General features: G+C 34.4%; 1 pseudogene across 1 annotated transcript in view; it reads left to right on the top strand.

The window, feature by feature from the left end:
- The first annotated feature begins 1,332 nt into the window (after positions 1-1,332).
- LOC306654135 (stomatin-like protein 1) overlaps positions 1,333-17,663 on the top strand; it is a 29,387-nt pseudogene continuing 13,056 nt past the window's right edge. Inside the window, exons 1-2 of the transcript in view lie at positions 1,333-1,348; positions 8,828-9,414. The product of the transcript in view is annotated as a stomatin-like protein 1 (transcript). The remainder of the gene's footprint in view (positions 1,349-8,827; positions 9,415-17,663) is intronic.

The raw sequence follows: 17,663 nt of genomic DNA, 5'->3' as shown, positions 1-17,663 counted from the left end.
TCTAACAAGTTTATTAGTATGTAGTCCAGTCCTTTGTACTGAAAGAGTTAGATCTCATTTATCTGGTGAAAAAAACGAATATCCACAAATTTTATCTCACACCCCCAAATTTTACCTCATCCCCCCCTGAATATTAACTTGACTGTTAAGGTCAGAGTTAGAGATTGTATATCAAATGGTATTATTAGTGACAATGCTATTTTGATATATATTCACTTTGTGCATTTTCATAAAATAAATCTATTTTTTAAAAATATGCCCTCTCTCTACATTAAGACCCAAACCTATTCTCAGTTCTAGGGAATTGCAATATACTGAAAACCAGTCTCTGCCCTCAGAATTTAATTTGCAAAGCCTTAACAAAATTCAGTAATCAAGGTTTTTTTAAATGGTGACTGATATATTTCTGGAAGGATGAAGAGAAGAGAGAGGAAGAAAAACTAGATATGTGGATAATTAATTTAATTTCTCGAAATTAATTTTTCTTATTCATAAACACAAATTTCCTTTTATTTCGGTATATTTATTAGTGGTTCATGGCAGTTATGAAACATTTAATACCTAAACATTTGCTAGGGCTACAATTTCATTTTTATAAATATACATATGTACATAGTACTTATGTATATATCTGTATATACATTTTCTTTTTTGAGAGCAACACTTGAGATAAACAAGTCAAGTACTCACCACAGTTTATAGGATACATCTTCATGTTAGATGCCATAGTGGATCTTTTTATCTGTTCTTCCACAGAACAATGGGTAAAAATTTATAACACTATATTATAACATCATAACACAATCCCAATGTAACCATTTGTGGCATTGTCCATCTCTCACTGTGGATTTTGTTATACCTGAACATTAGGTCCTAATCCAGAGCATAAAGTAGGTTCACTATATATTTTGAGTGAATAATCAAGCTACGCTCCCAAACTGAGTGTTGGTGTGGATGGCAAGATCAGAACCAAAAATATATTCAAAAAGATTTTCTCAATATGGGTTGCACAGGGAAACCACAAGTTAACACCAAATAAGTACTTCAGTGTTGGGAAAGTCTCAGATGTCAATGAGCACACAAAAGAAAGAGGTCCCCAGCACCACCAAAAAAAAAAAAGAAAGAAAGAGGTCAAAAAAGTCAGTGTTCTAAAGTTACAACAGAAGCAGAGTTAATGAATGGGATAATATTTTAATACTCTTTCTGCCCAAGAAGTATTCACGAACCAAATCTTAAGGGGATAGAGGTCACTTCTGTGCAATGACTCTTTGACTTAGAAAATTATTATTTCAGCAATTTTACACCCGATTAAGAGAAATTAGGCAGTCCAATATGGGTTATTCAACAGGTATGAATCATCACAACAGGAAAAACTCAATGCAAAATACCCACAGTGTGACTTACATGTAACTAAAATGCATAGGCACCCCTATATTTGCTTGGGTGTGCAATCAGGAAATGGAGAATATACAGTCTGACTTGCATATAGGGCAGATGTCAGAACCTGTAACCAGCACACCATAGTGATTTCATCACAGAATGCAGGGCTAAATATGTTTGTATCCTTGTCTTAGGGCCTAAATTCTGATACCATAGAATTCTGAGAAGCAAAGAAAGCAAATTCCTTAGTATTTGGCATGAAGCAGTTTGGATTGATCTAATATGCATATAAGCAGGAATATAGTCCCTTCCCCCAAAACCTACTTCAAATTGAAAGATTCCCACAAATAAAATTATAGCCTACTTAGTTACTTGACACATGGATGCCCCCAATACCTTTACAAAACTGCGTACTTTCATGTCATGTTTGAATAAAGCAAACACCACATTTAGGGACCCTGAGAATATGCATGAAGGAACTCTTACACAAAAGTGTGCATCATGTAGTGATTTCTGTGTTAGTCAGGATAGCCTATGCTACACTAAGGTAATGAATAATTCCAAAACTAATGTTGTATAAAATAATAGTGGTTATTTTTCTGTATACATTCAGCATGGCTTCCTGGACATTTTTTCTAAACTAGCCGGTTATATTCAACATCTGAAGCAATGCTGCGTGCTGTGGGAAGGCATTACATATGGTGAATTGCACATTGGCTTTAAAAGACTTGCGTCCAAGTAAAACATATCACTCATTAACAATTTTCAGCCAAGGTCAGTTACAGGACCGCATTAAGTTCAAAAGGAGAATGAAGGTGCATTCTTAACCAGATGCCTGAATAAAGAATTGGAGTATTAATAAGATGTCTTAACATTATTGTAGTTTATAATTGTAAGTATCATATTTTGTTATTTATGTTTTTAGAGAACTAAAAGCCAACTTAAATATTATCTAAAGATGCAGAGAAGCGGCAGGTTTCCATGCTCTACTATATTAAGCAAAACACCCTAAGACCTCACATAAGCTGAACACACTGATTATCTACCACTGATAATGTATTTATGAAGCAATAACACTATTGATTTACTCTTGAAATAAAATTTGAAATCCCTTACACATTAACTTTTGAAAACTATTATTTCAGAGTAAGGAATTAACTAAATACAGAAGAACTATTTTTAAGAGAATAAGTGACTTTTATGCCTTATTATCATTTTAAAAATTATAAGATTCATTTCTTCATGTAAAATTACTTAAAAGAAAAATCAATGTAAAATTTTGTTTTAAAAAATATTGTCCTTAGTTCTTATCGGATACTCAGTGATCTTCCTCTTTCCAAACACAATTATTTCTTTTCACGTTTAACCTACTGTCTGTAACAGACTTTCTTGACAATTTTCCCTTTCCTTAACTCTCTCCACCTTTGGATTTCATCGTCATGGTTATTTGTATTTCTCCTTTTGCCTCCAGAATGCTTGTTCTTTGGCTTCTGCCCAGGTGGCTCCTCCTTGGCCCTGTTTTGTCACAGCACTGGCAGCAAACATGTTCCAGCCAATGTTCTCTTCCTTCTCACTTGTCTTAACCATCTCAGGACAACCTGCAGGATTCTAGTCTAATGGATTTAACAAATATCTGATAATGGACTTCAAATCTTGTCTCCACTTTCAAGTTATCTCTTAGAAATTGGATCCATATTTCAAATTGATGGTTGGATAACCCTCTATAAACACAACCTACACATTTAACACTACCCAATTCAAAATTTCAACTATTTTTTCTCTGTTTGAGCTCTAGACTTGCTTCTAAATTTGTATACACACACAAAAAAATTAGATATTGCCATTATATATATTGAAACTTCTAAGTCATTTTTGGATCTTTTTAATCTCCTTTCCTCAAACAAAACTTTGAAGTGCATGTCAATCTTCATCAATTCCATTATCTGTCTTCTTTATCAGTCTCTTGCTGTAGACTAAGTTTTTGTCAATTATCTACATCTTGGGAAGACCTACACATCTTGTGCACTGTTACACCAAGTACATCTTCATACTGCCAACAGATTTATTTTTCTAAACATTAATACATGTTGCTGCCTTGCACAACATTTTCAGGAGTTTCCTGTGCCAATTTCAGACTTCCAGAAAACCATAAGACTCCCCTCTGTCAGTCTATGAGCTTATTTACCAGTGCTTCAGTAATGAATAGTATTACTCATAGTAAATAATAGTATTTACTATGAAATAGTACTTTTAAAATATTTACATTCATAATGATTGCCAAGAGTGTTTGATGTGAATTTAGTTTACCTGGCCTCATCCAGAGATACATTTTTTTTAATGTCTTGGGGAGAAACTGAGGAATTTATAATGTCTATATATATATATATAATGAGGTAATAAAATACATGTAGTCTAGAAATGATAATTTGGAAGTTTTTGCTTACCATATTTTGTCATAACATTTTTGCTTTGCATGGAAATTATTTTCTTTCATTTTAGTGCCATGCAAGTGTCCACTCATTCTTCCAGATTATCTTTGTAAGCACTCACTTCTCATTTTAGCTCAATCAAATATTACCTGTTTTATGTGTCCATAGAATTTTGTGAATATTTTAAAATCTTCTGTGTTTTACATATGTGACTCAGCAACTGTATTCATACAGGATACTCTATGGAATCTTTAGTTATACTCTAAAGTATAGGATTAATGTCTACTTTTATATTTAACTGAATTTATTCTATTTCTCTGTGGATATCATTTCTAAAGGAAAAGACTACTAACGAAACAAAATAAAAGGCATACACACCAACTAAATGTCATTTGTTACGTATAAATAAGACATTTTCTCAGATTTGCAAATGATGTTTAATTTATTCAACAGTTGACAGAAAATGATGTTTACTTTATTCAACAGTTGACAGAACAGAATTCAAATCTATCTCAGCAAGCTGAGATACTGAAATAAATTACATGGATTAATTTTTAACATCATATTTTTGTTTTAAAAAATCAGTTTCAAAAAGCTAAATGTGAAAAGTGAACCAAAATTAAAAAGTTTATGTGAAAAACAGCTGGAGATTTTACCTGATGAGAAGGATAATGTGACCCAAGAGTGTTTTTAACTTGAAAGGGAGCTAAAGCAATTTTGGTCTGCATTTGTAAAAGTTAGGTGTCCTGATCACAGGACACAGTAGTCTCTTTTTAAGCTGCACAGATGAGTCCAGATATTAAATGTTATGTTGTGTCATCACTATATAGGGATATTTACAAACTCAAAATGTGTCTACAGTAATAGACAATGAAAATACATGGGGAATAGTTACCTGATAAGTTGTTGTAGGGATGTTGTAGGGACTGCTTAGAAACAAGAGAAGATTAAATGGTGACTGGCATCTGTCCTCTAATGTTTGAAATACATCCAAAAGAAGGAGATGCACTGTGAAGTTGCTTCAGAAATAAAAACTAAAATCAACTCAAATTTTCTGCAAAATTTGGTTCAGAATAAATGATTTTAGGTTGGACTTGTGTGCTGAAATAATGTCTTAGAAAGACACATTCTCCATCCTGGAAGATTTTCGGGATACCTGAAACAGAAAACAATGTGTCCACACCTGAGTGAACATGCATAGTATCTTTAAGGTGTGTTCCATCCTAACGTTGTGATCTCAGGAACGTTCATTCATTTACTGAATCTTTTTATATACATTTTCAGAAACTTTTAAAGTTCTTGTTCACATTAAATAATTGTTAATTTAAAATAAAATATGGCATACTAAATTTTTTGTGTTTATGTAAAAACCATGACCCTCCAGTCAAATCAACTCTTAAATAGAGTTAATACTACACTCTGGCCTAGTGCAGATTCACAACACACACACACACACACACACACACACACACACTTAAAATCAGAGGTGCCATCACTATTGTCCTCTTCAGATTCATTCTCGTAGTCAGATTTCCTCTGTTGATCAGACATAGGGAGATGCAGAGAGGAAATGGGTGGGATAGATTTGGGGAATTTTCTCTCGCACTGACTTAGTGGTGCTTGTAAGTTCACCCCCTGCTTGGAACATGCCTGTGTACGTTGTAGCCATCTTCCCTTAGTCCTCCTTTACATTTTAATTTGCACCCCTAGATGACATTTTTCCCTAATACAAATAAATTTGAGGCAAAAACAAAATCTCCTGGGATCATGAAGTTGCATTCATTATTTTAGGGGATTGATAATTATATCAGTCTGAAAGAGATATAACTTTTTAAAATAAAGTATTCTGTGAAAGATCAGCTGGCAAGGATGTCTGGTAATTTAGGATAACAAGAAGATGCTCAGGACTGTATAAGGGACAGGGTAAGAACTGGTAATGATCATGGTTAAAGATCTTCCAATTTTATGGACTATTTTCCAAATATCGAGTCTTTGCATCCTTAGAGTGATCCATAAAGTGATCATTATGAAACCATTTCTGCAGTTTATAAGATAAATCGAAACCCACTTTAGTAACTTGAATAAAGCAAGGCATTGTGAAACTTGAAATCAGGACATTTGATTTAATCTATTAATTCATATAATATATTCAGCAGGTATATGCTAATATAATTTTCACAATAATTTTGTAAGTTATGTTTGAAGAAAATGGAAACTAAGACTTTTAGAATAAGTCAACTTATCCTTAGGAAAAATAATGAAGAAATATTTGAGGTTGAAGTTTAATCTATGTTTAAGGATCAGTAAGTCTGTTCTTCCTTTCTGTTTCAGTAAGTGAAGAGTAGCTCTCTATATATCAAATCTTTTAGATTTAATTTACCTTTCTGCAGCTATCTGAATTTGCAGATAATTCCTAAAATAAAAGAGCAATCAAGATTTCTGACACTATGCTGAAAAGAGGCCTCCCATTTCACTTGTTTCTTCTGCCATTCTCCATTTTCTGTTTATTCATGTTTTGCTCCTTGATCTGCTATCCTTGATTTGTTTTTTCTTTATATTTCAACAACTTTTTCATTGTGACATAAAAATTGCTAATATACAAATTTATCATTTAAAATCAGGACTAATGGGAGAGTAATATAGTACTTTATGGCTGAGGATTTGTGTCAACCAGTTTTCGGTTTGATTTCCATTCCGATCTCTCTGCTCTTAGCATGTCATGAAACCATAACAGGTTTTTAAATTCCTAATGTACTTTCACTCTTCTAGAAACTAACAATATTAATTATATGTCTTGTAGAAAGCTTGGAATGGAACCACCATTTGACCCAGCTATCCCACTCCTTGGCTTATACCCAAATGACTTAAAATCAGCATACTACAGAGATGTTCATAGCTGCTCAATTCACCATAGCCAGATTGTGGAAACAAACTAGATGCCCTTCAGTTGATGAATGGATAAAGAAAATGTGGCATATATATATATATATATATATATATATATATATATATATACACACACACAATGGAATATTACTCCGCCATGAAGAATGATAAAATTATGGCATTTCCAGGCAAATGGATGAAATTGGAGAATATCATGCTAAGTGAGATAAGCCAATCTCAAAAAACCAAAAGATGAATAATCTCGCTGATAAGCGGATGAGGACATATAATGGGGGGTAGGAGGGGTTAGCATTAGGGTTAGGGTTAAGTTTAGGGTTAGGGATAAGGAGGGTGGTAAGAATGGAGGAAGAAAGGACTGTATAGAGGGAAAAGAGGGGTGGGAGAGGTAGGGGAGAAGGGGAAAAATAACAGAATGAATCAAACAACATTGCCCTATGTAAATTTATGATTTTTAATAAAAAAATAAAGACAGTATAGAGAATCGTTTTGACACATATCATGATAGGCAATAAATATCTAGGTGCAGAAAGTCAGGTAATAATAGGAGGCCTTTACTTCAGCTTGTTCAGTTGGGAGCACAAATGATGGATTTGCTTCTGTCCTGACACTTGTCATATATACCTTTTTATTGTGCTATTTATCATCTTAGTTGGTAGCAATATAAAAATTAACTTTACGCTGTTTTTTTTCTTATGAGTCATTGAATAAGTTTGATATTATTTATAAACAATTTTTTTTTTCAGAGGATGGGGTTATAGCTCAGTTATAGAGGGATTGTCTAGCATGTGTACGGCACTGAATTTGATTCTCAGCACCCATATGAACAAATAAAGATCCATTAACAGCTAAAACAAAAAAATAAATTTGTACACAATGAATCTGAATGCATTCTACTGTCATATATAACTAAATAGAACCAATAAAATATTTAAAAATAAAAAAAAGAATGTAATGTGGTTAGTATAACTGTAAGAAATGATGTATGTTAAAGTGTTTAGCTTAGTGCCAACACAGAGTAATACTCAATAAATGTATAACCCAGTAAAATTGCCTAGGAATCCTATAAGATCGTTATATGAAATCATGACTAACCATCCAAAGGTGGGGGGGCATAAAAAGATATTTTGAATGTAATTTCTACTTGTTTCAGAAAAATGCAAGAAATTATAGTGACAATCGTCCTGCAATGACCTAATGTCAAGTCTAGGTATTAAATACAGAAATGTGGGTCTTTGTTTTGTTTCCAAAATGTAGACATCCAAGAGAAACACTGGAAAGACATTATTGTAGCCCTATAACCTAATAAGGCACTGCTGAATCTTTTTGCGCCACTAATATATTTTCAGTTTCACTTGAATTTCCTAATTGCACTTCAATCTGGTTAGATACACAGCATGACAATAGCTATGTAGAAAAATCGGATTTTAACTCTATTTTACTTCTGTGCAGAATATCTGCTGTACTCCCTCATGGCTCTGTTTAGAGACTTGGCTGTTAGAATTCATATATCCATTTATTAGCAGCGAGGCATGACTTAAAGGATAAAGTTCTTGGGTTCTTCATATATGAAGCAGTAAACAGCTTTTGTGAAAGATTAAACACTGTAGCAAATCAGAGTCATCTGGGGACCCCCAGCAGCCATTTGTTGCCAGAAAACTGCAATGCTGTAAGTATTGTGTGGCGGGAGGAGGGGGGGCATATTCAACTGAGCACAACAAACAGAAGAATGCATTTGAATTTGCCACTTGCTGTTTAGAAATATGGTTTCTTGTTTTTATTTTGTTTTTTAATTAAACTGCATTTGAAGAAAAATTCATATGAGTTAAATGTAATATATTAAATAAACCTTGGAGTGAATGAAATTAATAGTTATAGAGATCAATTTATGTTTAAAATGGAGAAGTAAAGAATATGTACCTAATATGAAAAATTATGAAATTTCTTTTCAATTTACCCATTAATATAAAATCTAAATCTATTAGTAGTTTACTTATTCAGATTGATAGACTGTCAATAAAAATATGGAATTTATAACATGCCAATCATGTATTTCTAAACAGTTTTACGGGAAGCAGTGGCCTGCAGGGGCTAACAGGACGTGTCCCCGTTAGGAATCGTGCTCTGCAGGTCGGGGTACCCGGCACTGCCACTGGGGGATTTTGACCGCTTCCCGCAGTCAAGCTTGTGCTTTCTGGGCTCGCAGAAGGGCTGCTTGTCCCTGGAGCAGGGCGGCGTGGGGACAGGGGACGATGTACCCCAAAGGTGGTCCTCCTGCCTCTGCCATGGCCTCATCAGGTTCCTGGGGTTCTTGCTGCTGCTAATGATCACCTTCCCCATTTCCGTCTGGATTGCCCTGAAGATTGTGCCTACCTACGAGCAGATGATCGTGTTCCGGCCGGATCCAAACGCCCCAGGGACCTGGCATGGTTCTGCTCCTGCCCTTCATTGACTTCTTTCAGAGGGTGGGTCTGAGGACATGAGCCTTGCAAGCTGGCCTCTCAGGATGGGGCTGTGCTGTCCGTGGGGTCCGATGTCCAGTTCTGTATCTGGGACCCAGTGCTGTTGGTGATGACTGTGAAGGATCTGAAGATGGCCACAGCTACAGCGCCTGACAACCTAGAAGGCCATGACCAAGACCCTGCTCAGGAGGTCACTACGGGAGATCCAGATGAAGCTCAAGATTAGCGATCAGCTCCTGGTAGGCGTCTCCTCACAAGGTAGAGATCAGAGGCTGGCACCTGGTCACTTTAAGCAAACACCAGATTGCTCTAACCTGTGTACCTTATGTGCCAAGAGTATAACTGCCTCTGCTGAGCCAGTGAAATGAGTTGAGGCACAGAAGATAGCCCAGAGATAGCCATTCTGGGCACACATGGTCCTAAGAAGGGAAAGTACCCCAATGGGAATGCCTGGGGTCCTACCTCTGACTGCTGAGGTTCGGCCTTTCTTTGCTCTGATGTCAAAATGAGGCCTCAGTCTCCTCTAGTCCCTGCTGGGTTCAGGGCCTGACTCTCAGGGTGGGTGGTGGTTGATAGAAGCCTGTCCCTTCTGGTCCAGCCCTCTGCTGGGAGTTCTGTGCTCATGAAGCAGCACGTGCTTTTTTGTGGGTTGGTTTTTCTTGCTTGGAACACAGCAAAGAAACATGAAGACATTTGGATCTTTTTCCTGGCTTTTCTCCATGTGTGTGAAAAAGGATCTACATGGAATTCACCTTAAATCCCTTGCACTAAAAGATAGGGTAGACGTAAGTGCAGGGGCAGTGGCTTGTCCCTCACAGCCACACTGCTCGTGCTACCCCCTTTTTGCTTGTCCTCATGGGGGAAGGTGAGAGAACTTTTCCCTCTTTCCCCTCCACTCTGATCTAACCCCAGGGGAACTGGAGTTAGAGGACAGGGAGGGAGTGGAATAAATGCCAGTCCTGGAGATCTCCAATCCCCTCATCAAGGAAGTCAGCAAGCAGCCAGAGGGTGAAATTCCTCAGACTATTACTCCTGATTGTACAATAACCCTCACATATGCCATCAGTCATGGTTCACAGAGTCCTGTGTTTACCCCAGAATATCTCAGCTTCACATTTTTGCATCAAGAGGGCCAATATTACTGGAGGGTGGAAATCCCGGCTCAGAAATGTCTCAATTTGCTCTAAGAACAACAGCTGGCTGGTATGGTGTCACACACCTATAATCCCAGCAGCCAGGGAGGCTAAGGGTGGAGGATGGCAAGTTTGAGGCCAGCCTGGGCAACTTAGTAAGACTGCTCCAAAAAATAAAAAGGGCTATTGCTCGGTAGTGGAGCACCCATCTACATCTCAGTAGATTGAGATGTAGCTTAATTCCCAGGACCTCCCTCCTCACCTACGCACAGAGTCATGGTCCAGGGCAGAACTGGACCTGAGCCAGACCCCTTGGTCCCCAACCCTCAATAAAGTACTTGATCTAATACAACTCAGACAAAATAAAATAAAATAACATAAAATAGAGTTTTATTAGGAAAAAAACATATTTTGGCTTGATGTAATAAAAATAAACAAAGAAATTAATTAATTAAATAATTACCAATGCACCTTCACAAAATAATAACTAAGGATATTCATGCAAAGTATTCAAGCTATTGAAGAACCAGTAAAATGAACACTCCCCTATGAAGATAGCCAATCAAAATGGACATTCATCAGTTGGAACTGATGCTAGCTTACAATCCCCACAGCCATTACCATAGCCAAATGGACTTTAATACATCTCCCATTCTGTGAGCTAAGGCAAGGAGATTCAGAAACTGAATCTAATGCTTCACAAACTGCTATTTTGTGGAAGAGATCTATTGACAGTGACTTTTGCTGATATAATTTCTGACAAATGCAGCAAGTCATTTTCTTCTTTTAGAAATTTCACATGCCTAGTTGAACATGAGGTTCTGAAGTAAAGAAATTGGAACTGTCAAAATCCCATACTCTATTTTTTACAACTGTTCTGCAATTGTTTGATCTGGTGCCTGGCATTTTGAGTAACAATATCAAGGGGAAGAAACACAGTAACAATTTTTATACTCTAATGGCTTCTGTATAAAAAATATATTTGTAATTTCAATTTAACATAAAGGATATATTCCTAACAGTGTTATACAATAATGAGGTGGAATATTTTATGAGGCAATAAGCTGTCTGTAATCTGGTGACACACCAGCAAGTTCACCTTAGTGTAGTAGTCTGATGTGTTAAAAAGATACTGCATTATTTGAGGGATATTATAAACTCCTAAATGAGTTTAAAAATCTAAAATATATCAATGCTATTTTAAAATTTTGTTTTCTGTGCTCATCATTTTGCATATTAATAAATAACAGAAGAATCCATATCAAACATTTAAAATCATAATGGATACAAATGAATGTGAGAATCACTATGACTTATTAATACATATTTAAGTCAATGTATACTATCTTTGTCCAATGTTAGTGACTAGAAATTAATTAAAATAGTTTAACTTAAATAATGCATATATAAATAACAATCAAATATCTTTTGAAATGAGACATGCATGAATATCAGACCACTAGAAAGTCAATCTTCAATTAATGCCAAATAGTTATAAAAAACTAATATGATTTGAAATGCTTTTGTTCTATTTTGCCTCTTAATAGGATGTCAACTGTAATGTTTAAAATAGTAAATGCTTGTTTAATATAAATGATAATCTTTATGTCAATTTCTACCAGATGTTTAAGAAAACTTCTAGACATAAATCAAACGTTAGCCTTCCTTGAGGATTCTCAACACATGAAACAGTTAGCTAAAATACATCTGCTTATGACCAAATGCCTCTGAATGCTATTAATTGCTTTACTTGGAATATTGAGAAGTCATTATAATAATGTCATATGAATAATGGGGTATATTTAAAACCTCTGAACTTCAGAGAGAGAGAGAGAGAGAGAGAAAGAGAGAGAAATGCATATTTACACAAAGGAACCTAAACAATCCTAACCTCCCTGTTTTAAATCTATAAACTCTGGCATTGAGTATTCCCAAGTTTGTGATATCAAGTGAACATTAAAAATATTTAACATCCCTGAACTACAACATACGTATAGTTTCTATAAAAAGGTAGCATTTTTGCTACACACACCCTAAGTATTTCAAATCCTGAAAGTTCAATTATAGTTTCCTAAACAAATGTATTAGTCACTCAGAGCCATAGGAACAAAGGAATCTATTTGAAAGACTAGAAAAATTCTGAGTTAATATTGTGAAATATCTATGGCACTAAACTGGAAATTATTTTAGACCTTTATGGTAGGTTTGATTTTGCTTAAATCATGGACAAGTTCTCTGATTTACTTGATTTAAATGAGACAAGATTACTACATAATGCTGTAACTCAATCACCATACAGTCATCCAGGGGGAAAGAAAATCACTCAGAAACATTTTCCTGTGTATAATTTGTATAAACCATAAGGTTATGATTAAGAAATGTTAGGAATATGTATGACTAAGACAGCAGCAGTAGTATCAACCTCTTTGTCTTCTTGCTACAGATAAGAATATCCTGAAGGATAGGATCACCTGCTTTTAGTTTATGAGTCAAGAAAGTTAGTGTTTCTACTCTCAGTATACTGAATTTTAAAAAATGTCTTACAATGTATAAGTGTAACAACATGCCACTTTACTCCAAACGTCTATCTCCAAAATATCTACATTAGGAGGATTTCATACCAGTTCTAGCTTATGCCTTTGCCATAAGAACTTTCATCACACAGAACTATTTTGAATTCACTCCAATTTTTAGTGCAATGAGCACATCACAGGAATATTTCTATTCTCAGTAGTTTATGCAGTCCAAGAAAAATTGTCCAACTTCTGCAAAATTCTCCATCTCACATCACCCACTGCATGAGATAAATGTAAATTTTCCATCTGGCTTTTTAAATAAGAACTTTTTCATTGATTTTTTTATTTTAACTATTTTAGTTATATTCTCACAAACTTCTTTCAGTTTAGATACTTGATTTACTTACATAGATAACAGAGAAATTAGTAAAGCATTTATTACTAAAGTAGTCAGAAATCAGAAGCATCAAGTACTCAAACTTTGAAAGAAAGAAGGAAGGAAGGAAGGATAAAAAAGAAAGAACAAAGAAAGATAAGAAGAAAAGGGGAAAAAAAGAAAGAGAAAAAGGACACATAGGCTTTTTCCCCTTGTGCTAGGTCAGCTAAGAAAGTTCTCATTTTAATTTGTTTTTTATATTCTCAAAAGAGTGTCAATTTATTTTCAGCAATAAAAACATGAAGCATGATTTGAAAGAATATGAATGTAAACAAGCCAGAGTCCAGTGAGATTTACTGTTTTTCACTTCTTTGAACCAGGTAACTACACTCCTCTCATTACAGTTGTCACACTCTCCTAGGACTTCCTAAATGGTCTAAATCAAATTATTGAACTTTTCAACACAAAACCATATATCCTTTCCTGTATTTTCCTGCTAAAATCATAATTTTTCCACTAAAAGTCATGGACTATTCCAATGAGATACAGACAGTGTTAAAAATTAATAATTAAATAAATTATCCAGATACATTAAAATTCATTAGTTTTTTATATTTAATTGGTAAGATTGTAAGAAAAAGTTTTCCATTATTAAAAAATGCAGGCTGACATTTTAAACCTCTAAAAATAATCAAAATACAATAAAAACACATTCAAAATGAACATGAAGATTGCAAACTAATTCAAATTCACATCAATCATATCTGTAAACTGAAAATTCTAGAACCCTGAAAAGTGCAAAATGCATCTGACCAAATGAGTGAGAATTTTGCATTTTTCCTTCATTTATTACAAGGTAATCACCTGATGTACATCCATTTTCTAAAGAAACAATCACATTTGGCAGGTCAATTAAATATTAACAAGTTTTCATTGAATGTTAACTTTAAACACATTAGAGAACATTTTGGTCTAAAAGATGCAATAACAAAATAATCTATTAAGGGTGGCATGTAATTAGTGGTAGTTAGTAATAAACAATGTTCTAAAGTGAACAGAAGGAATTAAAAGGAAAAAATTAGAAAATTTACCTAAAGGCTGTAAACTGATCATTGTTTGAGAAGTTTCCCCACACCACACAGAATGATGTCTTCCCATTAGGGCAATACTAAGTGTCTTGAGAAATTCAGTTGCTGTTTTTATATTTTTCAAGAAGGAAAAAAAAAAGGTTAAAAGAGTTCCAGTACTTACCTATGTTTCTCTGTCTTTCGGAAGGTGACGAATGTGGGTGCATTTGCCTAAAATAAGTGAGCAATGATAATAATATACATTTATCACCTTCCTTTTATCAGTTTAAAGTTCACTTGCAAATTGTTTAAAAAACCTTGGGTTTCAAAATCAACTATTACATTTATTAATAAATGCACGCTTTTGTGTGTGATTCTGCAGATTGAATCGCTAGCTTTGCAGATGCTAGGAAAGTGCTTTGCCACTGAATAGCATCCACAACCCTAGACCATGATTCTTATAGTGTGTTTCATGATTTTTAAAAAGCTTTGTCTTTTTGAATAAAGAGCTCCATCCTACCACCAGAGCTGTTATTCTGCATTAATTAAACATTTATTTAAAAAAAATTCTTAACCTAAGTTTTCATCTAGAGTGTTACCTTCACATTTTTCTCTGTAAAGTTCAAACAAGTGCTGCTAACTATAATAGGAGGGCATATCTACACAATTGCTCAAACCAAATTAAAACCACTGAGATCCACCTGATCTTGTCCAATTACTGGTAGAAAATGGGTCAAGGCAATAATGTTTTTATAGACATACATACAGTGTATTCTTATACTGACTGACAGTTTACATGCAGTACTAATTTCTTTATAATTTCTAGGAATATGTATATGACTCTTGAGCTTCATATTAACACAAAAAGAAAAATGCTATTTTGCTGATCTCTTTAACCTGGTTTATATCTGAAGCTCAATCCTGATACTACTACAAGACTGAACTTATTTCCTCACTATAAATTTTAGTCATTTCAGATATAGTCCTAGAATTTTCATCTTTTTAAATGAAAATGCTACATTATCAATGTGCAAAGAGATTCCTAGCTAGAAGAATATATTTCCAAGATGCACATTTGTATTGTAAGATTATTTTTATTAATATTTGAAAGTATATATCATTGTATACAAAAGAAGTGAATTCAAGATCCTGTAGACAAATTTCCCAATTGATCATGAATAAAAGTCATTACAACTAAAAGTGACATACATACACCTCAATGAGAGGCTTTGCTAATTTTCATTTATGCATCTGGAATTAGATTGGTTATGTTTTCCATTTACATAATTCAGATAGTTTGATGGATTCTTCCCCTTTATAAATCAATAAACTCAACTAATACTACACAGTATTATCTTTCAACATTTCCTTACTAATATACTTTCTTGATTCACATTTATGCATTTTCTTTCTCATATCTAATAAAGATCTATCTTCCTATCTCTAAGTAGATAAATATCTAGATAAATCTATCTTTATAGAGAGATCTATAGATATAGATACATAGAATGAGATAGGGAGATAGATAGATAGATAGATAGATAGATAGATAGATAGATAGATAGATAGATAGAGTATACAAGTAATAAAAAGTATAAACCAGTATCAGTGATCTACTAGAAAAATTTACCTTAGCAATTAAGTTAAAGCTAATTTTTGACATCTCTTAAGATTATCCAGCAACAAAATCTTTTCTGTCATCTATACTCCTAGATAGTATTACCCATGCTGTGGGAATCTAAAGTTGCTTCTTTGGATAAACACTTATTTAAATATCTTCGGTACTAGACAGATGATTTTAAGATCTTTGGTGGCAGATTATGGTAGTACTGGGCTTGATCTCAAGCTTTTCTCCATTCCTTTGCTCCATTCATTTTGAGACTAGTTCACAGATTCTCAGTGCATTTCTCCTGATCTGTAGTCAGCTGGCTTCACAAGACATTGCACAATGGAGACATTGGTGGGATTTTGGAAGGCAATGGGAAGAGAGAAACCAATGTATTTTCACCTTCATCTTTGCTGAGTGGTTTTTCAACTGTGGTTTCTGTCTGCTTTCAGATTGCATCTGACAGATTTATTGTGCTTCCAGTTTTAGGAGAACCTCTGTCCTCCAGTAGCACCTCCCCTTATCCCTCCAAGCTAAGGCTGTTAGTGGCTTTTTCTATTACTAAAGTCTGGGCTTTCCTATCATTTCCTTTATGATTTCTTCAAATCAAAATCACTTGTTTCACCAGTTTTTGAAATGAAAGCCCATCTTGTAAATATCTAAGTAATTTCTATTTTCTTGACTAAAGTCTGATATAACATTCACATATGATTATAATCATTTTAAAAAGTATGATAGTTTTAATCACACTTTGTATACCAGAATATTGAGATTTGGAGATAATAATCTAATTTCCTTAGCTGAATTTTATTACACAACATGTATTTTGTATGATAAACTTTGTATTCCTTAGATAAATAATTTTTTTTCTGGTGGAATTTCCTGTGTCCTCTAAGTATATAATCATATCCTCAGCAAATAGGGATAGTTTGAGTTCTTCTTTTCCTATTCGTATCCCTTTAATTTCTTTGGTCTGTCTAACTGCTCTGGCTGGAGTTTCAAGGAAGATATTGAATAGAAGTGGTGAAAGAGGGCATCCCTGCCTTGTTCCAGTTTTTAGGGGGAATGCTTTCAGTTTTTCACCATTTAGAATGATATTAGCCATGGGCTTAGCATAAATGGCCTTTACAATGTTAAGGAATGTTCCCACTATCCCTATTTTTTCTAGTGTTTTGAGCATGAAGGGATGCTGTATTTTATCAAATGCTTTTTCTGCATCTATTGAAATAATCATGTGATTCTTAACTTTAAGTCTATTGATATGGTGAATTCCATTTATGGATTTCCTGATATTGAAAGAACCTTGCATCCCTGGGATGAAACCCACTTGATCATGGTGCACTATCTTTTTAATATGTTTTTGTATGCGATTTGCTAAAATTCTCTTGAGAATTTTTGCATCAATGTTCATTAAGGATATTGGTCTGAAATTTTCTTTCCTTGATGTGTCTCTGTCTGGTTTAGGTATCAGTGTGATATTGGCTTCATAGAATGAGTTTGGGAGGGTTCCCTCCTATTTTATGGAATACTTTGAGAAGTATTGGAATGAGCTCTTCTTTAAAGGTTTTGTAGAACTCGGCTGAGAACCCATCTGGTCCCGGACTTTTCTTTGTTGGTAGGCTTTTGATGACCTCTTCTATTTCATTACTTGAAATTGGTGTATTTAAATTGTGTATGTCCTCCTCGTTCAGTTTAGGCAATTCATATGTCTCTAGAAACCTGTTGATGTCTTTGAGGTTTTCTGTTTTGTTGGAGTATAGATTTTCAAAATAGCTTCTAATTATGTTTTG

The sequence above is a fragment of the Sciurus vulgaris genome (genome assembly GCF_902686455.1).
Source record: "Sciurus vulgaris genome assembly, chromosome: 1".
In the NCBI taxonomy this organism is placed as follows: domain Eukaryota; kingdom Metazoa; phylum Chordata; class Mammalia; order Rodentia; family Sciuridae; genus Sciurus; species Sciurus vulgaris.
Note: the sequence above shows the minus strand (reverse complement) of the source record. Positions and strands in the feature narration are given on the sequence as shown.